The sequence below is a fragment of the Diceros bicornis genome, assembly GCF_020826845.1.
Source record: "Diceros bicornis minor isolate mBicDic1 chromosome 35 unlocalized genomic scaffold, mDicBic1.mat.cur SUPER_35_unloc_1, whole genome shotgun sequence".
Classification (NCBI taxonomy): domain Eukaryota; kingdom Metazoa; phylum Chordata; class Mammalia; order Perissodactyla; family Rhinocerotidae; genus Diceros; species Diceros bicornis.
In genome coordinates, this window is record NW_026690912.1 from 415,975 (window position 1) to 443,057 (window position 27,083).

The 27,083-nt window shown below is 38.2% G+C and overlaps 1 long non-coding RNA gene across 2 annotated transcripts in view; it reads right to left on the reverse strand.

Annotated features, from left to right (window-relative positions):
* The window catches only part of LOC131402241 (uncharacterized), a 38,082-nt gene extending 25,239 nt beyond the window's left edge, over positions 1 to 12,843 (reverse strand). For both annotated transcript variants that reach the window (XR_009218447.1, XR_009218448.1), the window contains exon 1: positions 12,648 to 12,843. This is a non-coding gene — a long non-coding RNA (uncharacterized LOC131402241). The remainder of the gene's footprint in view (positions 1 to 12,647) is intronic.
* Positions 12,844 to 27,083: the final 14,240 nt, after the last annotated feature.

A 27,083-nucleotide genomic window follows, 5' to 3' on the forward strand; every position in this document is an offset into this window, starting at 1 on the left:
AGAGGGGCTAAATTAAAATCACTAGAGGAGATTCACTTCATGTGATCACATTTTTATGACCCTGAGAAACCAAGGCTTTCATTTATTTAGTGTAAAAGGCAGCATTACGTTTTGCTGTCAGCCATACTCCAGGGGGGAAGGAACAAAGCAACTCTGCGAGTGCTTTGCTCAGCTTGAAGAAGGGCACACAGCACTTCCTCAGCTTATTTGAGGCTGGAAGGCACAAAAATCAATACGGACAGAGCAAAAGGTCAAATTGCCACCGCTTAGTTTTCTTTTCTTTTCCTAATTAAATAATCTAATTTGCTTCTGGAGCTTCCTTATTCAACCTAATGAAATATTATCTCTGATATTCCAGTTTTTTAGGCAGTAGAGAGTTACTGGGAACCAGCCCAGGGTATCAGTTAAGAATACAGACTCTGGACCCAGACGGCCGAGCTCAAAGTACACTGAGCCACTTTGTGACTTTGAACATAACTTCTCTGTGTCTCAGTTTTCTCCTTTGTAAAAGGGTAATGATGATAGGACTAAATGGATTATTATAAACAAAGCTCTTCACAACAGTGCCTGGCACAGAGTGGGTGCTATTGAAGGGTACATCACCATTATGATTGTGATTTGCATGGTAGAGCACAGAAATTAAGAGCATGAATTCTGGCATCCGGCTGTCAGTTCGAATGCTAGCTGCACCTCTAAGGTTATTTAATCCTTCTAAACCTCACTTGAAATACTCCACTTGGCATCTGCAGCACAACTTCTTCTCGGTTCTCTTGATTCTTCCCTGCAGCTTCGCCTCAAACTCCTTTGCTGTTTCCTGCTCATTTTCCTGACCTTGAATGTGGAGCCAGGCCTTGGGCTGCTTTCCTATTCACACTCATTGCCTAATGTTCTTCTCAGGGTCCACGGCTTTAAAGTGCATTTATATTCTGATGATTCAGTAAAGTTGCAGGATACAGAATCAACATACAAAAATCAGTTGTATTTCTACATAACAATCCAAAGAAAACAATCCCATTTACAATAGTATCAAAAAGAATAAAATACTTAGGAATAAATTTAACCAAGGAGGCAAAAGACTTGTACATTAAAAACTACAAAACATAGCTGAAAGAAATTAAAGAAGACACAGACAAATGGAAAGATATCTCATATTCATGGATTGGAAGATTTAATATTGTTAAAATGTTCACACTATCCAAAGTGAGCTACACATTCAATGCAATCCCTATCAAAATCCCAATGGCATTTTTCACAGAAATAGAAAAACCAATCCTAAAATTCATATGGAACCACAAAGGACTCTGAATAGCCAAAATAACATGGAGAAAATGAACAAAGCTGGAGGAGTCACATCTACTGATTGCAAAACATATTACAAAGCTACAATAATCAAAACAGTATGGTACTGGCATAAACACAGACACACAGACAAATGGAACAGAACAGAAACCCAGAAATAAATCCACATATATATAGTCAACTGATCTTTGACAAGGGCATCAAGGAGGCACAATGGGGAAAAGATAGTCTCTTCAACAAACGGTGCTGTTATTCACGTGCAAAAGAATAAAACTGGACCCTTATCTTACACTATACACAAAAATCAACTCAAAATAGACTTAAAAATCAACTTAAACGTAAGACCTGAAACTGTAAAACTCCTAGAAGAAAACATAGGGGAAAACCTGCCTGACATTGGTCTTAGCAATGATTTCTTAAATATGACATCAAAAGCACAGGCAACAAAAGCAAAAATAGATAAGTGGGCCTACATCAAACTAGAAAATTTCTACACAGCAAAGGAAACAATCAACAGAGTGAAAAGGCAACCTACAGAATGGGAAAAATATCTGCAAACCATATATCTGATAAGAGGTTAACATCCAAAATACAAAAGGAACTCTAACAACTCAATTGCAAAAAACCAAATAACCTGATTAAAAAATGGAGAAAGGATTTGAATACATATTTCTCAAAAGACGATATATAAATGGCCAACAGGTATATGAAAAGATGCTTAACATTACTTATCATTGGGGAAATGCAAATCAAAACCACAATGAGATATCACTTCATACTTGTTAGGATGGCCATTATTAAAAAAAAAAAAGAAAGAAAAGAAAATAACAAGTATTGTTGAGGATGTGGAAAAACTGGAACCCTGTGCACTATTAGTGGGATTGTAAAATGTTGCAGCCGCTATGGAAAACAGCATGGAAGTTCCTCAAAAAATTAAAAATAGAACTACCATATGATCCAGCAATCTCACTCTGGGTATTTATCCAAAAGAACTGAAATCAGGATCTCAGAGACATAGCCGCACTCCCATGTTCACTGCAGCATTATTCACTGCAGCATTATAGCCAAGAGGGGGAAACAAACTAAATGTCATCGACAGATGAATGGATAAAGAAAATGTAGTATATAAATGCAATGGAATATTATTTAGCCATAAAAAGAAGGAAATCCTGTCAGATGCTACAACATGGATGAACCTTGAGGACATCATGCTACACGAAAGAAGTCAGTCACAGAAGGACAAACACTGGTTGGTTCCACTTATATGAGATATCTGAAGTAGTCAAATTCATAGAAGTAGAAAGTAGAATGGCGGTTGCCAGGGGCTGGGGGAAGAGGGAAATGAGGATTTACTGTTCAATGAGTATGACGTTTCAGTCGTTCAAGATGAAAAAGTTCTAGGGATATGGTATACAACAGTGTGCTTACAGTTAACAATATTGTACTGTACATGTAAAAATGTTAACTTTTCAATAAATGGTGCTGGAACGGGATATCCACATGAACAAAAATGAATCTAGACACAGATCTTATACCCTTCACAAAAATTAACTCAAAATGGATCACAGACCTAAATGTAAAATATAAAACTATAAAACTCCTAGAAGATAACATAGGAGAAAGTCTAGATGACTTTGGGTATGGTGATAACTTTTTATTTGTTTATTTATTTTTTATTTTTTTCTGAGGAAGATCAACCCTGAGCTAACATCCACGCTAATCCTCCTCTTTTTGCTGAGGACGACCGGCTCTGCGCTAACGTCTATTGCCAATCCTCCTCCTTTTTTTTTTTTTTCCCCAAAGCCCCAGTAGATAGTTGTATGTTATAGTTGCACATCCTTCTAGTTGCTGTATGTGGGACGCAGCCTCAGCATGGCCAGAGAAGCAGTGCGTCAGTGCATGCCCGGGATCTGAACCCGGGCCGCCAGTAGCGGAGTGCGCGCACTTAACCGCTAAGCCACGGGCCCGGCCCTGGTGATGACTTTTTAGACACAACACTAAAGACATGATCCACGAACAAAATAACTAATAAGCTAGACTTCGTTAAAATTAAAAAACTTATGCTCTGCAAAAGATAACATCAAGAGAATGAGAAGACAAGCCACAGACTGGGAGAAAATATTTGCAAAAGACACATCTGATAAAGGACTTATATCCAAAATATACAAAGAGCTCTTTAAAACTCAACAATAAGAAAATGAATAACCCAATTAAAAAACGGGAAAAGATCTGAACAGACACCTCACCAAAGAAGATATACAGATGGTAAATAAGCATATGAAAAGATACTCAACATCATATGTCATTAGGGAACTGCAAATTAAAACAAGAAGATATCATTACATACCTATTAGAATGGCTAAAATCCAAAAAAACTGACAATAACAAATGCTAACAAGGATTATAGAAACAAGAACTCTCATTCATTGCTGATGGGAATGCAAAATGGTACAGCCACTTTGGGAGACAGTTTGGGAGCCTCTTATAAAACTAAACATAGTCTTACCAAACAATCCAGCAATTGCACTCTTCGGTATTTACCCAAATGAACTGAAAACTTACATCCACACAAAAACCTGCACATGGATGTCTACAGCAGCTTTATTCATAATTGCCAACAATGTGGAAGTCACAAAGATGTCCTCCAGTAGGTGAATGGATAAACTGCAGTACATCAAGACAACATAATATTATTCAGCACTAAAAAGAAATGATCTATCAAGCCGCAAAAAGACACGGAGGAACCTCAAAGGCATATTACTAAGTGAAAGAACCCAATCTGAAAAGGCTACATACTATACGATTTCAAGAATATGACATTCTGGAAAAGCCAAAACTATAAACTGTAAAGGATCAGTAGTTAGCAGGGGGTGGGGGTGGGGGTATGAATAGGTAGAGCACACAGGATTTTTAGGGCAGTGAAAATACTCTTTATGATACTATAATGATGGATACATGTCATTATACATTGTTCAAACTCATAGAATGTACAATACCAAGGGTGAATTGTAATATAAATTGTGGACTTTGGGTGATTATGATGTGTCAATGCAGGTTCATCAGTTGTAACAAATGTACCACTCTGGTGTAGGATATTGATGATGGGGGAGGCTATGTATGTGTAGGGGCAGGCGGTATATAGGAAATCTCTGTACCTAATTCTTAATTTTATTGTGAACCTAAAACTGTTCCAAAAAATAAAGTCTTAAAAAATGTTAAGAGGATAGATCTCATGTTATGTATTATTTTATTTTATTTTATTTATTTATTTTTCCCCCCCTAAGCCCCAGTAGATAGTTGTATGTCATAGTTGCACATCCTTCTAGTTGCTGTACGTGGGACGTGGCCTCAGCATGGCCGGAGAAGCGGTGCGTCAGTGCGCGCCCGGGAACTGAACCTGAGCCGCCAGCAGCGGAACGCGCGCACTTAACCGCTAAGCCACGGGGCCGGCCCTGTATTTTTTTTTAAACACAAAAAATATATGTATATCCAGAATTTGACACTTCTCACTGCTGCCACCCTGACCCAAGGCACCACCACCTACTCCCTAGATTACTGTAATATTCTCTAAACAGGTCTCCTTGCTCCCACCCTGTCCCCTACAGTTCATTTTCCATTAAGCAGCCAGAGTGGTTCTTCACCTCCCTTGAAGCACAATCCAAAGTTCTTCCTACAGCCTACAAGACCCTTTGTGATGTGGCCCACTGATATTTCTCTCACTCCATCTCCTACCTTCCTCACTCACCTGTTGTGGTCCAGCTGCACTGGCTTCTTTGCTGTTCCTAGAAACACCACGTATGCTGCCACTAGAGGGCCTCTGTACTTGCTGTTCCTGCTGCATGGTATTCTCTTCCTCAAGATATATCCCACTCATCTCCAAGACACTGAAGGAGAGAAATGAAACATAAATTGATAAACAAACAAATACACCAGGGTGAAAATTAAGGTAACAAAGAATAAAGCAGGTTAAATAGACAGAGAAGGCATGGGTACAATTTAATGCGGCTTACTCTCACTCACTTTAGATCTCCTCTCAAATGTCAAATCACCACAGAGACTTTCCCTGAGTATCCTACACTAAATTGCATCTATGCATTCTCTATGCACTTAACCTGCTCGTTCTTTGTCATAATATTTTCACACAGATTGTTTATTGGTTTGTGTTTTCTTCCTCCCCTCCACACGCATGATCATAAATACCATAAGAGCAAGAGTAGTGCCTGGGACAGAGTAGGCACTCAGTAAATATTTAATGTTAAATGAACAAAGTCCTATACTAGCTATCTATAGACTCGTAACAAACTACCCCAAAGCTTTGTAGCTTAAAACAACAACCATTTTGGGGCCGGCCCCGTGGTGTACTGGTTAAGTGTGCACTCTCCGCTGCTGGCAGCCTGGGTTTGGATCCCGGGTGGGTACCACGCACCACTTGTCAGGCCATGCTGTGGCGGCATCCCATATAAAGTAGAGGAAGATGGGCATGCATGTTAGCTCAGGGCCAGTCTTCCTCAGCAAAAAGAGGAGGATTGGCATGGATGTAAGCTCAGGGCTGATCTTCCTTACACACACACACACACGCACAAAACAATAATAAAAAAAAAAAACACCACCATTTTATTATATCTAATGACTTTGTGGATCAGAAAATCAGTCAGGGCTTGGCTGAGTGGATTCTTCTGTTTTAGGTATTATTGAGAGAGGTTATTCAGTGATATCAGCTGGTGGATGCACTTGGTAGAGGGTCCAAGAAGGCTTCGCCTACATGTCTGGTACTTTGGAGGGGATAGCTCCAAGGATGGGCACAGCTGGGACCACAGTCTAGAGCACCTACACATAATTTCTTTACCACGGCAGTCTCAGAATAGTCAGACTTCTTACATGGTGGTTCAGGGTTCCAAGAACACATGTTCCAGCAAAAAGAGTGGCAACTGCACGGCCTTTTATAACTCAACTTTGGAAGTCATAGAGGATCAATTCTACCATGCTCTATTTGGTTGAAGCAGTCATAAGCCCATCCATATTCAAGGGAAGGGGAGAGAGATCCCATCTTTTAATAAGAGGAGTGTTGAAGAATTTGCAGCCATATTTCAGATTGCTACAACCCCATACCTCACAGTACAGAGCTTTGGGCCTACTAGGTATTCAGGAAATTTTGGTTGACTCAAAATGGAATTACAAAATGGGATTTTCAACTAAGGTACTATAACTAGAAGAGAGAACAGTTTGGTTCTTTAATACAGGGGTTTATAAAAAATAATTAATTTTAAATGGTCTACATAATTTCAAAACCAAAAAACTAAACATCAAACTCAAAACAGACCATCTATGAGGGGCTCACCAATAGACTGGACATAGCTGAGGAAAGAATCAGTGAGCTTGAGGATATGTCAGTACAAATTTCCCAAACTGAAATGCAAAGAGAAGGAAGAATGAAAAAAAAATGGGACAGAACATCCAAGAATTGTAGGATAATTACAAAGGGTGTAACATACAAGTAATGGGAATACCAGAAGGAGGAGAAAGAGAGAAAGGAGCAGAAGGAATATTTGAAGTAATAATGGCTAAGAATTTTCCGAAGTTAACAACATATACCACCAAACTACAGATCCAGGAAGCTCAGAGAACACCAAGTAGGATAATTACCCAAAAAATCTACACCTAGGAATATCACAAAAATCCTTAAAGTGTATGCACCTAACAACAGAGCATTGAAATACACAGGCAAAAAGTGATAGAACTGCAAGGAGAAATAGATAAAGCCACTATTATAGTTGAATATTTAGTCACCTCTGTCGGTGACTAACATATCCAGCAGGTAAAAAGCAGCAAGGATATAGCTAAACTGAATAGCACCATTAAATTGGATCTAATCGACATTTATAAGATACTTCATCCAACAACAGCAAAATACACATGGTCACATGGAACGTTTGCTAAGACAAACCACATTCTGGGCCATAAAACACACCTCAACAAAGTTACAAGAACAGAAGTCATAGAAAGTATGTTCTCAGACCACAACAGAATTAAACTGAGATCAATAACAGAAATATAGCTAGGAAATCTCAAAATATTTGGAGATTAAACAACACACTCCTAAACACATGGGTAAAAGAGGAAGTCTCAGAAGAAATTTAAAAATATTTTCAACTGAACGAAAATGAAAATACAACTTATCAAAATTTGTGGGATGCAGTGAAAGCAGTGCTTCCAGGGAAATTTATAGCACTGAATGCACACATTAGAAAAGAAGAAAGCTCTAAAAGTCAATAATCTAAGCTCCCACCTTAGGAAACTAGAAAAGAGAAGAGCAAATTAAATTCAAAGTGAGCAGAAGAAAAGAAGTAATAAAATTTAGAGCAGAAACCAATGAAATTGAAAATAGGCAAACAATAAAGAAAATCAAAAGACAAAAAGCTGGTTCTTTGGGGAAAAACCCAACAAAATGGATAAACCTCTAGCCAGGTTTATTAGTCTGCTCAGGTTGCCATAACAAAATATCACAAATTGGGTGATTTAGACAACAAAAATTTATTTTTTGCAATTCTAGAGGCAGGGAAGTCCAAGATCAAGGTGTCAGCTGATTTGGTTCCTAGTGAGACTTGCAGATGGCCACCTCTCACTGTGTCCTCACATGGCAGAGAAAGAAAGCTCTGGTGTCTCTTCCTCTTCTTTTAAGAGACCAGCCCTATTGGATAACGGCTTCACCCTTATGATCTCATTTAATCTTTATCATCTCCTCATAGGCAATCTCATTTAAAGCTCAGGGTCCTCTTCCAAGTTCACTGGTTGTTGGCAGAATTCAGGTCCTCGTGGCTATAGGACTGAGGCCCTCAGCTCCCACAGGGCACATACCATCGTCTGCCACGTGGCCTTCGTCACAAGATGGCAAGTTTGCTTCTTCAGGTGAACAGGAGAGTATCTCAGCTGCTTTGAATCTGATTTCAGTAAGTGCCCAGTCCCTTTTAAAGGTTGATCTGTTTAGGTCTGGCCCACCCCGAACAATTCCTTTTTGATTACCTCAAAGTCAACTGATTTGGGGACTTTCATTATGTTTGCAAAATTCTTCACCTCTGTCACGTAACATAGCCTAATCACAGAAAGGAAATCCTTCAAACTCACAGTCCTGCCCGCACGCAAAGTGAGGGGATTATACAGAGTGTACATCAGGGGGCAGGAACCTCAGGGGCCATCTCAGAATTCTGCCCACCAGTGTATACAATTAATCCTGATGAAACTAATGATGTCAGATTAATTCTCCTAAATCAAGTTACTCACCATACCACTCTTCTCTTAAAATAACCTTCAATAGTTCTGGAAAACACAGAGAAGGAACTTTAAATTCTTTACCCTGATCTTCAAGGTCTTTCTCAAACACGACCCAGGCAACATTTTAAACCTTTACTCCAACAAGCCCTGCTCAATGAGCCCTTAGTCAGACGCTTTGCTCTGCCCTCCCACGCCCTTTGTGTTCTCTGTATCTGCATTCCTTCTTGCACTCTTCCTCCAGACCTCATTCACTCCTTTCCCTCCTCCTTCTTATTCAAGCCTTTACAGCCTTCAAGATGCTGCATCAACACCCCGGGATAAAACCTTTCCTGACCCTTTTGACTCACACTGAGGTTATCTTCATTTGAATTTGTCCTCAAGTACTGTGGTGGATTGCAAAAAGCAACCGTAATCTTCTCATTCCTGTGTGCAATCATTTGCAATGTGACTTTGCCACTCATCCCATCAAGAGGTGGATTATATTTTTTCACCTCTTGACTCTAGGCTGGGTCCTGTGACTTTCTTTAGCCAATGGGACATGAGCAAACCTGACACAAGCAGACACTTTAAAGCATTTGTGCACTGGGGCTTGCCTTCTTGCTGTGCTGGGAACCCTGCTACCACCACCAGGTGACTGAGGTTGGACTACTCTACTGGACGATAAGGGACATCTGGCCAAATAATTCTTGTAGCCCCAAATGACACTGGGCCAACCACCTGGCACCTGAAAAATAATAAATGTCTGGAGTTTTAGGTCATGGAGCTTTGTACCAATGTTTGCAGCAAACTACTCTTTAACAATGAGATTCAAGGTCCTCCTTTTTAACAACATTGCTTTTACTCAGCTTCATTCTAGTATGCTTCCTTGTGAGAAATGTGAATTATAGCTTGCAATGAAGGAACTGTGCAGGAAGCACAAGCTGGTCTTCAATTATCTGGAAATATCCATGGGGGTGGGTCATGAACCTTCTCAAAGATGCTTGGCTTTTAAACAGAGAAGCAATCCATATGTCCATCAACAGATGAATGGATAAACAAAATGTGGTATATCCATACACTGGAATATTATTTAGCCTAAAAAGGAATGAAGTTCTGATACCTGCTACAACATGGATGAATCTTGAAAATGTTATGTGAATTGAAATAGACCAAAAGGACAAATATAGAAGGGGGACAAAAAAGTTTTGGAAATAGGTAGTGGTGATGGTTGTACAATATCATGAACATAATTAACGTCACTAAATAGTACACTTAAAAATGGAAAATTTTGTTATATACATTTTAACACAGCATTTAAATATTAATAATATAATATGCCAAAAACTCTTGAATTATACACTTTAAATGGGTGGATTGTATGGTACGTGAATTATATCTCAATAAAGCTGTTAAAAAGTTTTTTTAAATAAAACAAACAAAAAACAAGAGAAAACACCACCAAAAGTCACCCTTGATTTCACTTTTCTCCTCAGATGGAAACTACGCTGCATACTGCACATCTATTTTCCCTTCACTGCCAGGAAGCTTAAGACCAAGTTTTATGTTCAAGGTCAGCAACTCAGCTGGCACATAGATGTGCTCAAACATAGTATCTATCATCATTCTCATCAAATCAGAGGTTCCGCTTTCCTGTTCAGATCCTTCTATGTGTCTTCCTTTGTCCCATCTCTCGATCTTTGTTAACTAAAATTCATTCAAGTGACTTTTCTCCAGGCCCCCAACAGACCCTAAAGTAAACTGAGATAATGAACCTTTGAGGTCATAGTATTAGCTCTGTAAATATGACACTATAGTCTCAGATGAATAATTAACCCTCAGAGCAAGGAGAAGAGCTCATGCTAAAGAGGAAATAAGAGAACGCAGCGCCTCAAAAGCGGTGAGGATGTCAGCAGGTTAACCAGGATCATTTAAACCACCTTCAACCTATTCCTGGGTAGTACTTTTTTGTTTTGTTTTGTTTATTTATTTATTTATTTTTTCCCCCAAAGCCCCAGTAGATAGCTGTATGTCATAGATGCAAATCCTTCTAGTTGCTGTACGTGGGACACGGCCTCAGCATGGCCCGAGAAGCGGTGCGTCAGTGTGCGCCTGGGATCCGAACCTGGGCCGCCAGCAGCGGAGCGCGCGCACTTAACCGCTAAGCCACAGGGCCGGCCCCTGGGAAGTAATTTTACCACAGAAAAATCAATGGGCTCAAATTTGGTAACAGACAGAAAACAACCATTGCTGACTGACCTTTCATTCTGGGACCATTCCATTAGGACAAACTATTCAAAAATTCCCCAAATGCCCATATTTTCTAACAAATTTTGGAAAACTATATCCCAAAATTCTGAGGAACTTGCCTTTAAGATCATAGGAAAAAGTCAGTCATATAGGAGAAGGAGAGAGAGAACATTCTTAATTCTATACACATACCCAACTTTTTTCATCTCAGAAAAAGCCTGAGTCCTGGGTAAGTACGCTAGTCCCCCAGTTAATCCACCAAACTACTTACTTGTCCAATGAATTGCTATAAAAAGAAGCCTACAAATACGAAACCCAAAACAGATACATTCTATCTCTAGTAATAAAGTTTCTGATGATGTAGTATATAATACCTGTACCTCTTTGACGAGAGGAGTATTCTTACTAGAAAAATCCAATGGGGGGCCAGCCCGGGGGCACAAGCGGTTAAGTGCATGCGCTCTGCTGCGGCGGCCTGGGGTTCGCTGGTTTGGATCCCGGGCGCGCACTGACGCACCACTTGTCAAGCCATGCTGTGGCGGCGTCCCATATAAAGTGGAGGAAGATGGCCATGGATGTTAGCCCAGGGCCAGTCTTCCTCAGCAAAAAGAGGAGGATTGGCAGATGTTACCTCAGGGCCGATCTTCCTCACACACACACAAAAAAATCCATTTGGCTTGCCACTCTAATAAATCAAATTTCCCAATGACAGGAACCATGTTGGTTCTTCCATCCACAGTACAAGTACTTTGTACTTGGATGTGCTATTAATAAATATTTCTTGAACATCACTTTAAAGTCAATCAGACTATAAATTAAAATTTTCACCATAAGTAGATAATGAATGGTAAGAGGCAATACATTAAAGGTGCAACGCTGCTCTAAAAGAGAACATATCCCCTCATATACAAGGATGCCCACTTGGCTTTTCACTGTTGCTGGGACTGTTGGAAAGAAAGAGTGATGGCATCACAGTGTAACAGAAAATTCTAGTGGTGGCATGTGGGTTGGGGAGGCAGGCTGTATGGAAGGTCTGCCCCAATGGCCTCCGTGTCATTCCTATGCCCCTAGCCTTGATTTCCTCATTTTTAAAAGGTGAGATCTACCTTAGTTTGTTACGTAGGTTCCTTCCACTCCTAAAAGAGATTTGATGCTATTAGAGTTATTTTTCATTGCAGAATTGGTTTTCAACAGTTTCCATGTTTTCTACACAATTCCACCTAGTACCTCCAATCAATAATAAAAAATTATACATGAGCTTTCATGAGTTGGATATTATAATAAGTGCTCAAAATGTATAACACTGATGTTGTTCCTATTTAACATTAAAGATTCCAGTGTCCTCATATTTACATTCAGAAAAGGAAAGCTGGCTTAGATATACACTTAGAAGAACTTATTAACTCATATTTAATCGTATGACAAAAATGACACCATGGCAAGGGATATTAGGATTAAGCAAATTAATTAGATACAAAGTTCCTAGCCTCTAAAGCTGAATTCCTAGTAAGTTTAACCGTTTGTCACCTTCTGTGTTACCACAACTTCAAAATGATTTGTTTTCTTAAAAGGCTGGAGGGTAGGGGTGGGGGGAATGACTTATGAATTAACCAGGGATTGTTTGGATATAATTATAAACTGCAAATCACCATGATTTCAATGATATTCAGACTTTTAAAGCTATTTTATAAAAAAAGAAAAGAAAGCAAATTAGACCTTTGCTAAGAGATTATTTATGAGTAAGGAACTTATACATTCATGACTGAGTGTTCGACAATACATTCCCAGTGGAATGATCTCTAAAAATGTCTATAATTAAAAACAGAATAGTAAAAAAAAATTCAATGGCTTACTCTCTTGTTGGTGAGTTAGTGGAGGATTCCTTTTTTGAATCAGGAGAGCTTAGAGTTTGCAAAATACAATTATGTTTTTCGGTGGATAGGGCACCTCTTTCTTGCTCAGAGTGGATTAATTTTAAGGCCTCTATTCCATCTTCTCCCTCCATCTTGTCACTCGGATTTGGCTGTGGTTCTGGACTCTCTAAAATCAGACCATCTTCACTTACGGCAACTGTGAGGTCACTGCTGCTGCTCAGACTTTCCTCTTCCTGCTGTTGCTGCATTTTCCTGAAGGGCTTCTGTGCCTCGGGGTCCCCGTGAGGAGGATGATCTGGAAGAGGGGATATGAAGAGACTACTGATCACTAAGTGCAGGGAGAAGCGAGGTAAGACGTTCCACCTCACGGAGTGGGATTATTCATCAGTTAAAACATGTAGAAACAATCCATGATTAATTACAGTATTTAAAAACTCATTAAAAATATTTTATTAAATATATTAAAAATATAACAATGAGTTTAAAAATCAGAGAATTCGCTTGTAAGAATATTTCCACATACATATTTAAGAATTCATTAGACTGGAATTTGTTGGCAAAGTCACCACTGTACTTTGTTTTTTGACAAAAGATAAAATTAGAGAGTACACTTTGTTCTTACATAAGACCACTACCACCCAGAAAAACTAAATACCAACAAAAATCAGCAAACAACCTCAGCCTCTCACCCCACCTGAGAATCCTTCCTGAGCAGAATGCTTCTCTTGAGAACACTTACTTTCAGATGCACAGTATTCTGAGACGGATATCGGAGCGACTGGTAGTCTGGCACTGTCTTCCTTGACTTCAATATGTTCCCGTGTCAGTATTTCTCCCTCTGATGCCCCTGATCTGCTGGAACTGTCACACTTTAAATCAGTGGTTCTGCTCCCTGGACGTAATCTTCCCCGTAACAGGGAATGGAGTTCAGCAGACTTTTTGCTTTCAGATAAATTACTCTTGCCGTGACGTGAGTTGCTTCCTATCTCCAAGCAATGAGTCTGTTCCTCCTCAGACAATGGGCTGGCTGTGACTGGCGTTTTCTCACCAATCTGAAGAGATGTCCTTCCATCTATTTTGTCAGACTTATTTAAGCACTGTGTGCCACTATTAGTGCAGACTACATAGCTGTCTGTCACATCACTGCTCTGGCTGTCTGTCGCTGTGAACGTGGGTCAGGAATTGTTCTGAAGTTCTTCGTGGGTTGGGGAGATTTCTGCTCTGTACTAACATCTCCAGCGCTTGGGATGGCTGACATTTGGCGGCCCATAAAGATTGTTGCTGGTTGATACAATCCTCTTGACACAGCTGTCCCCAAGTTAATCCCTGCCTGCATTGCAACCTGCAGCACCAAAAGAGACGTGAGTTAAATGTATTGTGTATGAACAATTAGGTTGTTTAGGTTGTTTTCAGAAATGAAATGAGGTAAAGGAAGCATGACCATTGAAATCAACAGCTACCATGTTTATAAAACTCATGGCTTCCTACAAAATGAATGAGCAAAAAACTGGTATAGTCCATACTCTTTAATTTTAAAAACAGTGTTGGTTCACAAAGCAAATATTGTCAAGGAACTATGGAATCTATATTTTTCAAAAAGAAATGCATACATTGCACAACTATGTGAATGTACTTAACGCGACTGAATTGTACACTTAAATGTGGTTAAAATGGTAAATTTTATGTTATGTATATTTTAGCACAAGCCAAAAAAAAAAGCTGTGAGTTCTAGCCACTTTCCTCAGAGATGCTCAGATTTGATGGAGCTAGGAAGGTACCTGATGGCAAAAAAAAAAAGGGAGAGGGAGAGAGAGAGATGCATACAAAGGACTACCAGAGGTTTCAAAACTCTATTTCTGGTATTATGTGTAATATAAAAAACCCTCCAATAATCACATTCAAGATTGCATTATAATATTCTGCATATGTGCAAACAGCCATAATTTCTAGTCAACCTCAAATAACAACAACAGTTTTTCCTGAACATCTTCAAATAATTTTAAATACATTTAAAGCAATTTAAATTTACTGGCATGTCTATCAGGAGAATGAACATTGTCTCTTCCTTGAAAAGAGAGAGGGGAGGGGAGAGGTGGAAAAAGAAACAGAAGCAATTGGTTCAGTGGCTTGATCAAGGACGCGCAGTGGGAAGCAGAACTGGAAGTAACAACCCTGAAGCCTTGAGGAATTTAAGTGCTTTTCTTCCAAAGAGACCAAAGCATCTCCACATATACAGTAGCATTTAGTTCACAGAGCCCTACAGAATAGATGGGGAGACGTATTTGCACCCCTTTTCTGCATATGGAAAAACTGAGGCCCAAATGTTCAGACAGAAAATGCCATAAACACAGCTGAAACAGAATCAGGTGTTGCTTCTCTTCAAATATACCATCTCTTCTATTCCAAAAAATAAAAGAAACAACTTTGATGTTAAAAACAAATGAACAGAGATGTCAGAGAAAATGGTAGAATAAGAACCTCTCAAAATTCTATGTTTCATAAAAGAAACAGTGACACCGGAAAACATCTTCGACACTGGAAAATAACTTAGAATTCCGGAGATTAACCACAGGCTTGCAGCAATCAGGGGAGCATTTACTCAAGAAAAACAACTGAATCTTGGTAGGAACAGTACACTTTATGGTGCTTTAACTTGTCCTATTCTCATTTCCCACTCTTCAGGTCTGCGGTAACTTTGAAAATCCACAGCCTGTAACCCAGCAGTCTAACAGCTACTGGAAGGAGTGGAAAAGAGATGGAATTCCTTCAACGCCCCATGCTCAGAGAACTGTCATTACGTGACTTATCTGGTGGTTTCCTGGAAGGCTACACTCACAAGACTGTCTTTATTTGACTTAACTTGGAGCTCACACAGTGCAAAAAGCCTTCTCCTTGGGGGTATTTGTCAAAAATAATCAGAGACAGGGGCCGGCCCAGTGGCGCAGGCAGTTAAGTGCATGCACTCTGCTGCGGCAGCCCGGGGTTCGCCGGTTCGGATCCCCAGCATGCACTGACGCACTGTTTGTCGAGCCATGCTGTGGCGGCGTCCCATATAAAGTGGAGGAAGATGAGCATGGATGTTAGCTCAGGGCCAGTCTTCCTCAGAAAAAAGAGGAGGATTGGCATCAGATGTTAGCTCAGGGCTGATCTCCCTCACAAAAAAAAAAAAAAAAAATCAGAGACAATTGTTTAACATCAAGGCTGTATATAAAAGTTGGGCAGTAGATAAGAGTTGGGCAAACAACAGGCTAACCAAAAACCTTAAAAGGAAAAGCTGGTTAACAAGATGTCCATAGGGGGCTTTGAAAAGCTCCAACACACTCCTGGAAATCCAGATGGCCACCTGCACGCTCAGGCCTTGGGCATGCTCAGGAAAAGTCCTGAGAAGGGCCTAAGCTCTCACCTCAGGCTCACCCTGAGGCTCTGTGCAAGCACTTAGTAAAGGTCAAGGTGGAATTGTAAACTGCCTGGATGAGGGCTGAAGGTGTGCCCGAAGACACACTCAAAGCCCCTTGGCAAAGACTGTGAAACTTACTGGTTTTAGGCATTTCAAAAAACTCTGTCTAATCATTAGCTGATCACTAATAAGTGAATAGAACCTTCAGTGACCACACATGACAAAAAAATACTTTACATAATTAGTCCAGAAAGTCAGTAAACAAACAGCAACAACAAACTCTGAGAGGAAGAGAATCAGATGTTCAGAGTTGTCATATTTTATTATTTTCAAATGTCCAAATTGTAACAAAAAATTATGAGACATGAAAAAAAAACAAGACAATAAAGCCCATACACAGGAAAAAAAAAAAAGTAGTCAAAAGAAACTATCCCTGAGGAAGCCCAGATGTTGGACTTACTAGAAAAAGGCTTTAAATTAGCTATTTTAAATACGTTCAAAGAACTAAGGGAAATCATGTCTAAAAAAATAAAGGAAAGTATGAGAACAATGTCCAAAAAGAGATTATCAATAAAGAGATAGAAATTATTAAAAAAAAAAAAAAAAGAACCAAATAGAAATTCTGCAGTTGAAAAGTACAATCACCAGAATAAAAAATTCACTAGAAGGGTTCAGCAGCAGATATAAATAGGCAGAAGAAAGTATCAACAAACTTGAATATAAGTCAATTGAGATTATCAGACTGAGGAAAAGAAAGAAAAAAGAATGAAGGAAAATGAACAGAGAGAGATCTGTGGGACACCATCAAGCATACCAGCATAGGCACAATGAAAGTCCCAGAAGGAGAAGAGAAAGAAAAAGGTGCAGAAAGAAATTCTGAAGAAATAATGGCAAAAACTTCCCAAATTTGACGAAAAACATTAATCTACACTTTAAAGAAACTCAACAAAGTCCAAGTATGATAAACTCAGAGATCCTTACCTAGATACATCATAATAAATCTATTGAAAGCCAAAGAAAAAGAGAGAATCTTGAAAGTGAAAACAGAGGAGTGACTCCTCATATATAAGGGATCCTCAATAAGATTCGCAGTTGATGTCTCATCAGAAACCATGGAAGCCAGCAGGCAGTAGGATAACATACTCAAAGTGCTGAAAGAAAAAGACTGTCAATCAAGAATTCTATATCTACCAAAACTTTCCTTCAAAAATGAAGGAGAAATTGAGGTATCCCTTGCTAAACAAAAACAGAGAAAATTTGTCATTACCATACCCGCCCTACAAGAAATACTACAGGGAATCCCTCAGGCTGAAATGAAAGGACACTACACAGTAACTCACATTCACAGTAAGAAATAAATAGCACTAGTAAGGGTAACTACATTGGGAAATATAAAACAAAGCATAAATATATTTTTTGTTTGTAACTCTTCTTCTTCTCCTATATAATTTAAAAGACAAGTGCATCAAGCAGTAATTATAAATCTATGTTGATGAGTAGCATCTAAGATATAAAGATATAGTTTGTATTACAATAACATCACAAGGGAGTGGGAAAAGAATGGAGCTATACAGGAGCAAAGTTTTTGTATGCTATTTAAATTAAATTGGTATTAATCCAAACTAGATTATTATAAGCTAAGATATTAATTATGACAGTAGGGTACCCACAGCAAAATAAATGACAGAGATTTAAAATGGTATACTAGAAAATATATATTTAGTGCAAAAGAAGGCAGCATGGAGGATTAAAGGAACAAAAAAAGATATATAGAAAACAAAGAGCAAAATGGCAAATGGAAATCCTACTTTTTCGATAATGACATTAAGTTTAAATGGAATAAATACTACCATTAAGGTAAGAGATTGGTAGAATGGATAAAAAACATGATCCAACTATATGCTGTCTAAAGAGACTCATTTTAGATTCAAAGACACAAAGAGGTTCCAAGCAAAGAGACAGAAAAGGGTATATGAACAAAGCCTCATGGAAAAAATATACTATGCAAACAGTAACCAAAAGAAAGCTAGAGCGGCTATATTAATATCAGACAAAATAGACTTTAAGACACAAAATTGTTACTTGAGACAAAGGACATTTTATAATGATAAAAGGATCAGTTTATGACAAATTTATAACAATGAGAAACAGATATCTATACCTATATCTATATATCTACACATATCTTAACAACAAAGCCCTAAAATACCTGAAGCAAAAACTGAGAGAATTAAAAGGAGAAATAGACAATTCAACAATAGTAGTTGGAGACTTCAATACCCCACATTCAATAATGGATAGAACAACTGGATAGAAGATCAATAAGGAAACAGAGGTCTTGAACAACTATAAACCAATGAGACCCAATAGACATATACAGAAGACTCAACCCACCCAACAGCAGAGTACATATTCTTCTCAACTGCACATGGAACATTCTATATGTTAGGCCATAAATGAAGTCTCAATAAATTTAAAGGGATTGAAAGTATGAACTCTGCTGACAATAGAATGAAATTAGAAATCAATAAAGGAAGGAAATTTGGCAAATTCAAAAATATGTGGGAATTTAAAAACACACTCAAATAATTAATGGGTCAAAGAAAAAATCACAAGGGAAATTAGAAGATAGTTTGAGATGAATGAAAAGGAAAACACAACATACCAAAACCTATCAGAAGCAGTGCTTAGACTAGGGAAATTCATAGCTGTATGTGTCTATATCAAAAAAGAAGAAAGAACTCAAATCAGTAACCTAAACTTCCATGTTAAGAAATTAGAAAAAGAAGAGCAAATTAAATCCAAAGCAAGCAGAAGGAAGAAAATTATAAAGATTAGGGCAGAAATAAATGAATTAGAGAAGAGAAAAGCAATACAGAAAATCAACAAAACCAAAAGTTGATTCTTTGAAAAGATCAACAAATTGAGATACCTTTAGATAGACTGACCAAAAAAAAAAAAAAATAGAGAGAAGATTTAAATTACTAAGTAAATCAGAAATGAAAATGGGTACTATGTTACCTACCTTACAGATATAAAAAAGATTATAAAGGCATACTAAAAATAATTGTATGCCAACAAATTAGATAACCTAGATGAATTGGACAAACTCTTAGATGGACACACACTAACAAAACCTACTCAAGAAGAAATAGAAAATCTAAATAGGCTTATAACAAGTTAAGCAATTGAATTAGTAATCAAAAAACTTCCCCTAAAGAAAAGTCCAGGACCAAAGGCTTCACTGGTGAATTCTACCAGACATTTAAAGAATAATTAACACTAATCCTTCATCAACTCTTCCAAAAACAGGTGAGGAAGAAATACTTCTCAACTCATTCTATGAGGCCAGTCCCTAACACTGAAACTAGACAAAGATGTCACAAGAAAAGAAAATTACAGACCAATATTTCTTATGAATATAGATGTAAAAATTTTCAATAAAATACTAGCAAACCAAATTCAGCAACATATAAAAGGGATTATACACCATGATCAAGGAGGATTTATCCTAGCAATGCAAAGTCGGTTCAACATATGACAATCAAGTAATGTAATATACCATATTAATAGAATAAAAGACAATCCCTCTGAATAATTATCTCCATAGACACAGAAAAAGCATTTGACAAAATCCAACGTGTTCATGATAAGAAAAAAACACTCAACAAACTAGGAATAGAAGGGAACTCCCTCAACTTGATAAAATGCATCTAAGAAAAACCCACAGCTAACATCATAGTCAACAGTGAAAGATTGAAAGCTCTCTCCCTATGATTCAGATTAACACAAGAATGTCTGCTCTCATCACTTCTATTTAACACTGTACTGCAGATTCTAGCCAGGAAGTATGACAAGAAAAAGAAACGAAAGGCATCTAAACTGCAAAAGAAAAAGTAGTCACGTGCTGAATAATGATGTTTCAGTCAATGACGGACTGCACATACGACGGTAGTTCCAAAAGACTAGTACCATATAGCCTAGGTGTGTAGTAGGCTATACCATCTAGATTTGTGTAAGTACACTCTATGATGTTTGCACAACAGTGAAATTGCCTAACAATGCATTCCTCAAAACATATCCCCATCATTAAGTGATGTATCACTGTAAATCTATCTCTATTTGAAGATAATGTGATCTTATATAAAGGACTCCACAAGGAACAAACAGAGCTAATAAACAAGTTCTGCAAGGTTGTAGGATACAAGATCAATATATAAATAGAAATAATGTACTTCTATACATTAGCAATAAACAATCTGAAATTGACATCAGAAAACAATTCCATTTACAATAGCATCAAAAAGAATAAAATACAACAGAATAAATTTAACAAAGAAGTGCAAGACAAATACACTGAAAACTATAAAACATTGAAGAAAGAAATTAAAGAAGACCTAAACAAATGGAAACACATTCTGTGTACAAGCAATGTAAGACTTAATGTTGATAAGACAACAATACTCCTAAACTGATCTACAGATTCAAAGCAATCTCTATCAAAATCCCAGCTGGCATTTTTTCAGAAATTGACAAGCTGATACTAAAATTCATATGGAAATACAAGGGACCTAGAATAGCCAAAAAAATCTTCCACAGAAGTGCAAAGTTGGAGGACTCACACTTCCCAATTTCAAAACTTACTACAAAACTAGAGTAATTCTAGTCTGTACTGGTATAAGGACAGACATACAGATGAATGAAACAGAACTGAGAGTCCAGAAATAAATCCATGCATCTAAGTCAACTGATTTTTAAGACATCATCTTTTTAGAGCAATTTTAGGTTCAAGGCTAGAAGGGGCTGGAATTGGTTATTTCCTTTTCTCCACATAGAAGCCTAGGGCCTTCTGGAGTTGGGTATTTCCCTTTCCCTAGATCAGTTAGGCTCTGGTTAAATAGCTTCTCCTGAGGGCAGATACTGCTAAGAACAGAATGCTCTAGTGCATTTCAAAAATGGTTCCTTTTCCCCATTCCTCTACCTGAATTATGAGGGAATTTTTCTCCGATGTTCACTGTGAGGACCTGTAAACTCACAAAAGAGGGGAGTCTCCCTATGACTAGTCCCCCTGGAGTTTTTAATCTCTTGAACCTATTTACACTGAGCCTCCAGCAATTTGTCAGTTACAGTTGAGGTTTCTCTCCCTCAGCACTGGTTATTGTAGAGGTTTCAGCTCTGTTCTGGTAAGTTGTGATTTCTCTATGCACCTGGCGGTCCCTCCAATTTTAGGAGTAGTGGACTGCCCTATGATCTCACTTCTCTGACAGACTGAAGAAGAGTTGCTGATTTTTTGGTTTGTTTGTGTTTTTACTTGTTAGGATGGAGTAGTGACTTCTAAGTTTCTTACTTGTTGGACTGGCAAAGAGACTATATTGCAATTTTAACAGCTGCATATTATCCTGTTCTATAGATGCACCATAATTTATTTAACCAGTCTCATTTTGATGGACCTTGGTTTGTTTCCCACCATCTACCACTGCAAACCATGCTGCAACAATATCCTTGAGTGTATGTCTATCTGCAAACGTGACAATACTAGTGGGACAGCTTCCTAGAAATAAAATTGTTGGGTCAAGATTGCCTTAGAGGATATTGCAATTTCACCATCCAAAGAGGCCATTACGTCATTCCTAAGAGTTTTCCATTATACCATATGGTTTAATTAGCAAAATTATATTAATCAACATTCTGATTTATCAATATGAACAGTATTTGTGATACAATGTGTCTTCTATTCCTTTTGTAATTGAAAAGCTGATATAATAACAAAGACAAATTTTAAAACAGGCAAAAATCACCTATTACCAGTACCCTAATGTAACAACTACTTTCATTTTTCCTGTTCTCAAAATAAGTTATTTATAAAGATGGCTCCAAGTGATGTGCTACTGTGCTTGAGCTTCAGCTGGCTGCACGTGAGGACTCAGAGTAGGTACACAATAGCGGTCATTTAGTGAAGACCTGAGGCAAATCAGTGACCAGACTTGTGAGTTTGGAAGGCCTTTGATATTTCACTTTCAAGACCCATTTAGGGAGTGTTGATGAACCAATACCAGAGAAATTACTAACCCAGCTCAGGGAGTACACAGCAGTCCCTCCCTCTTTGTTGGTCTGTTAAAGGCCAAGACATAAAGCAAAGGTGTAGGCCTGTCTCAGAGATGAGAAAGCCACCTGGGAGGGCCAAAGGAAGTGCCTTGAGTTACTCCTTGCAACCAGTAGTTCTCAAACTCCTCTGACCCACTAAGAGAGGCAGAAGACTCCAGGCCCATTTCCACTGGACAAAGAAGGCAGAGAGCCAAGAAGCGGAGAGAAACAACAAGAGTCTAAATGGTAACCTGTGCGATCAACAAAAGTAGCACAAAACCATGATTTAACTTACAGTAAACGCTTCCGTAACCACAGGAACTGAAAACAATGACCAATTCAAAAAAGCACTGTTAACAGTGGGTACTTCCTAAAAACAGGAGAAGTTACAATTCTCTGTGATAGCAAGTAGTTATTAAGTGCCATTTTGACAAGAATTCCAGACTTTTTAGAATATGGAACTCTGGGTCCTCAACAAACTCTAGTAATACACTAATTAATGAGAACATTATATTTTAGTGGCATGTAATAAATCAGGCGTTATAAAAAGATTACCCTTAATTATGCATAAAAATCAGTCTGGTGCATTATTCCCCTATAAGGATCAAAGGAGGCAACTTGTATTTGAGGATCTGCTGAGACCCAATAGGAATAAATAGAAAATTATTTAGGAGACTCAATAGGGAAAAAAGTTCTACTTTTTTGGAGGGGGAGAGGGGTAACTTTTTATTTTGATATAACTTCAAACTTACAGAAAAGTTGCAAGAATCATACAAGAAACTTCCCTAATACTCTTTAGCTGGATTTAACAATTGTTTATGTTTTGCCCCATTTGTTTTATCATTCTCTCTCCCTCTACATACATGCATGTGAGTATGTTTATATATATGCATACTATTTTTTCCTGAACCATTTGAAGGTAAGTTACAGACATCTTCCCTCTCTCCCCCTAAACAGTTCAGTATGTATTTCCAAATGTCCACAGGGACATTCTCTTTCATGAGCAGAGTTCAATGATTAAAATCAGGAAATTTTACATTGATACAATCTTATTTTTCATTCCACAGTCCACATTCAGATTTTGTCAATTGGCCCAATAATCTCCTTTGTAGCCAACTTTTTTCCAGGTTCAGGATCCAATCTAGGGTCATGTCTCTTAAATTTCTTTTAATCTGGAACAGCTCCTCAGTCTGTCTTTGTCATTCTTGACCTTGACATCTTTTTAAGAATATAGGCTGGCTACTTTGTAGACTGTCTCTCAATATGTGTTTGACTGATGTTTCCTCATGGTTACATTCTGGTTATGCATTTTTGGCAGGAAGACCACAGAAGTGTGTTTCTAGTTTTCAAGTGACAGGAATAATACTTTCATAAAGTAAGTTTTTTTTTCTTTTGTGAGGAAGATGGGCCCTGAGTTAACGTCTGCCAATCCTCCTCTTTTTGCTGAGGAAGACTGGCCCTGGGCTAACGTCCATGCCCATCCTCCTCCACTTTATATGGGACGCTGCCACAGCACGGCTTGAGAAGCTGTGCGTCGGTGCGCGCCCGGGGTCCGAACCAGCGAACCCCGGGCCACTGCAGCGGAGCGCGCGCACTTAACCGCTTGTGCCACCGGGCCAGCCCTGATAAACTAAGTTTATTGGGAGGGAAATTAACTTCCAATCTTTCTCCTATCAAACAAAATAGTTAGAAATATTCCCTTAAAAACTTGGCTTAAAAAAACAAAAAACAAGACTGACAACAATGTAATATCATTTTATACCCATTACATTAAATTTTTTAAAATTAAAACTATAACACTCAATCCTGGACTGGGTCCTGGAACAGCAAAGAGGCATTAATAGAAAAACTGGTGAAATCTGAATAAAGTCTGGAGTTTAGTCAATAGTGATGTACCTATGTTGGTTTCTTAGATTTGACAAGTGTGGCACTATAACGTAAGAGGTTAACAATGGTGGACACTGAGTAAGGGATTCAAGGGAAATCTTGATATTATCTTTGCAGCTTTTCTGCAAACCTAAAATTATTCTAGAATGAAAAGTTCACTTAAAAAATTATAACCCCCAGTATTGATGAAGGATAGGTAAAACAGAAGCTCTTGCATTCTTGGTAGCAGAATAAACAGGCAGAATCCTCTTGGAAAAGAGTCAGACATTAAGGGTCCTAAATATCCTTGTTGCCTTTGATTCTATAATTCTACATGGAAACATTGTAAGGAAATAAACCTAACAGAAAAAAAAAGCTACGTGGACAAACAAGTTCATTTGCAGCATTACTTATAATCATGAAAAGTTGGAAGCGACCTATATGACAACAAAATAGGCAAGATTAGGAAGTCATAAAAACGAGGCAAATGAAGACTATGTCACATCAAGGGAAATGCTTAAATATGGTAAATGAAAAAAAAATTATATATTCAGTATGCTTATACCTATGTAAAGATCAATCTAAACACAGGAAAAAGAAATTACCCAAAATCTGTTTGTACAGGATTATGCCAGGAAAATGAACATTGTCTTCTTGGCTTTTTTTTTTCCAATTTAACAAATTTAACTTAATTTAAACTGTTAAAAACAGTTTTATTGAGACATAATTCACAGATCATACAATTCATCTTTTTAAACTATATAGTTTAGCAGTTTTTTAGTTTATTCACAAAGCTGTGCCACTATCACCACAATCAATTTTAGAACATTTTCATCATTCCAGAAAGAAACTCCATACCCTTTAGCAATCACTCCCCATCCTCCCCAACCTCCAGCCCTAGCAACCACTTACCTTCTGTCTCTAAAGATTTGCCTCTTCTGGACATTTCATATCAATAAAATTATACAATAGGTGTAATAGGTGGTCTTTTTTGAGTGGCTTTTTTCTTTTTCTTTTTTTTTGGTGAGGAAGATCGGCCCTGAGCTAACATCTGTTGCCAATCTTCCTCTTTTTGCTGAGGAAGATTAGCCCTGAGTTAATATCTGTCCCCATCTTCCTCTGTTTTCTATATGGGATGCCACCATAGCATGGCTTGATGAGCAGTGCGTAGGTCTGTGCCTGGGATCCAAACCTGCGAACCCGGCGCCGCCAAAGCAGAGCGCGTGTACTTAAGCGCTACACCACTGGGCCAGCCCCTGACTGGCTTTTTTCACTCAGCATAACGTTTTCAAGGTTTATCCATGCTGTAGCAGTTATAAGTACTTCCGTTTAACGGCCAAATAATATTCCATTGCATGGATATACCACATTTTGTTTATCCATTTATCAGATGATGGACATTTGAGTTGTTTCCACTTTTTGGCTGTTATGAATACTGCTGCTTTGAAATTTGCACATAAGATTTTGTGTGCATATGTTTTTACCTCTCTTGAGTATATACCTAGGTGTGGAGTTGCTGGGTCACATGGTAACTATGTTGAACATTCTGAGAAACTGCCAAACTGTTTTCCAAAGTGGCTGTACCATTTTACATTCCCACCAGCAACAGTTTAAACTTTTATAACAAAAAATGTACAAGAAATCTGCAAAAATTAACTCCTGCTCACCATAAGGTAATGCTACATTTGAACGGGCTCAACATTCGCAAAGTAAAATATTGGCTCTAGCAAAATACAAGCTGGGGCTTTTGCAGGTTGGCAGATTTCCCACTTGCCGAGAACAGGCACAAAGACAGGCGTCTCTTTTCTTTTTTAAAATAGTCTGTCAGTTTGTGTGCTTAGCAACAGGAAATAGGGTGGTCTTGAATCTTAAAATTCTGAACATAATTATGTGTCTTCTCAAAGCAGTTTCTGAACCAGGGAAGCTGAAGAGAGAATGTCGCGTTTCACCTTATTGTTGACACTAGAATAACAGTAGGAAGTGACAGGTTTTTGAGAGACAGATGTTATTGCCGAAAGAAGGACCGTGTATCAGAATTTAAGGATCTGACATAATGGTCAACTTTTTTACGCCTTCCTATTACTTTCTGTAGTTGAGTGCTTGAGGTAAATCTATAATCAAAGATTTTAGTTCAGTTCTTCCTTTTCCTGTCACAGTTACCCATCTGCAATTTCTTAAAAAATATTGAGAGTTGGGGAAAGTGATAGCGAAGCAAACAAACACAACTGAAAATACTTATTAAGGAACAGAAGGTAACTTCTTCAATCAGGCATTCCTCTTTGCTGGAGGAAAAGAGGGGACATATATAAGGAGATATCAGCAAGTTTAGAATTATTGTAATGATGTCTCGGTTAATAATTACTAACTGGAATTTTCAAAGCAAGAGGATCTTGACCACTACTGTACTTTGAAAAAATATTTGTTATACTTCGTTTTACAATATGCTGAGGAAATTTTAATTTTTTCTTTGTATATTTTTTCCCCAGACAAGGGAATTGGGAAGCATCAAGGTGAATGTAGAATGGAAACAGAGCTGTCAGACTAAATTTTCAGCTTTTCACACAGTATAATTATCACTTTTTAGTTTCCACATAAACAAGTCCTTAAATTACATTAAGATTTCAAAAATATCCCTTAATAAAAACTTACATATAACAATCCTGAAGGAATTATTTTACTTTACCATGTGTTATAAACTGAATTGTGCTGGCCCCAAATTCTTATGTTGAAGCTCCAATCCCCAATGTGACAGGGCCTTTAGGGAGGTAATTAAGGTTAAATGAGGTCATAAGGGTAGAGCCCTAATCTGATAGGACTGGTGTCCTTAGAAGAGGAAGAGACAGCAGAGATCGCTCTCTCTCCACGCACAGGCACAGAGGAGAGGCCATATGAGGACACAGAGGAGGGTGGCCACATGCAACACAAGGAGAGAGGCCTCACCAGAAACCAACCCTGCTGGCACCGTGCTCTTGGACTTCCAGCCTCCAGAAGAGGGAGAAAATACATTTCTGTTGTTTAAGCCACCCAGTTTGTAGTATTTTGTTATGGCAGCCTGACACAACTAAGAC